This window comes from Meleagris gallopavo, chromosome 7 (assembly GCF_000146605.3).
Source record: "Meleagris gallopavo isolate NT-WF06-2002-E0010 breed Aviagen turkey brand Nicholas breeding stock chromosome 7, Turkey_5.1, whole genome shotgun sequence".
NCBI classification, from domain to species: Eukaryota; Metazoa; Chordata; class Aves; order Galliformes; family Phasianidae; genus Meleagris; species Meleagris gallopavo.
The window spans coordinates 13,138,308-13,139,353 of NC_015017.2; positions in this window are offsets into that span (position 1 = coordinate 13,138,308).

Below are 1,046 nucleotides of genomic sequence, written 5' to 3' on the forward strand. Positions count from 1 at the left end.
TGCCGAGTGCCGCTCTCGCGCTTCCAGCAGCCCGTGCCTCCTGACCCCGGCGTCTGTAAAGCAGGAGTTCCGCGTCCAAACGCAAATCTGCGGTTTGTGCTGTAGTTAAGGAATAAAGCCTAGGCGTCGGTCCTCCTGCTTATTGTTAACGCGCCTTTCGAGAGATACGGTGAAGAAAAGCCAACCAACGTCAACCTGCAAAGTGACGCTAGGTAGCACGGGGCTCACATCTGCAAAAATGGCCTCCCGCTGGTGTATGCCACCTCCACCATCGGTACCGGGCCCCATCTCCCTCCTGCCCACCATCACACCGCCTGCCGAGCCCCAGTGGTTGCTCACACTCACGCTCCCAGGCACTGGGGCCAGGCTGAGGCTTCCCTTCTCCCTTCATTTACTGCTCAGGTATCAAACCAAGCTGTCATTTAGGCAGCTCCCCTATGAATCTGCATGATCTTCCTCTTGGCAAAACGAGAAAGCTGTCAAGATGCAAAGAGGAAGGTTCTCCAAAGATGCTGCTCAGAGTTTACAGTTCAGTTGGAGGCACCAGGCTGAGGGGAGGGGAGAGCTGCCATCGCTGTGCTCCTCCTGGTGCTGTCGGGGCCTGGCTTCACCAGAAACATGTGAGGGCCCATCTGCTCACAGATCAGCATCAGCAGAACTCACGGGAGCTCCCATCGCAGCCCAGGCACCTCCTGACCCCACAGTGACCCTGCCAGTGACTTCTAAGGTACGAGAAAAGGCCTCATTTGAAAAGGCCTCATTTGAAGTACATGTGCACAGCTGCCCAGCAGTGCAGCTGGACTAACCTGCCCGCATAATTAGCTGCTTGTTATCACAGCATGTTTACATTTTAATAGGGTACTCTTTCGTGGATTTAAATTTAAATATGAAGAGCCCTCTTGGCAGAATAATGGTTATCCTATAATTCTCTGTACACATACTGAAAATGATTAGAAGCAGCGTTTAAATTAGACCAACCAAATCCAACTACCACTTTCCTAGATTTACATAATCAACTTCCCATCTGCCAAGTGATGTGCTAAACT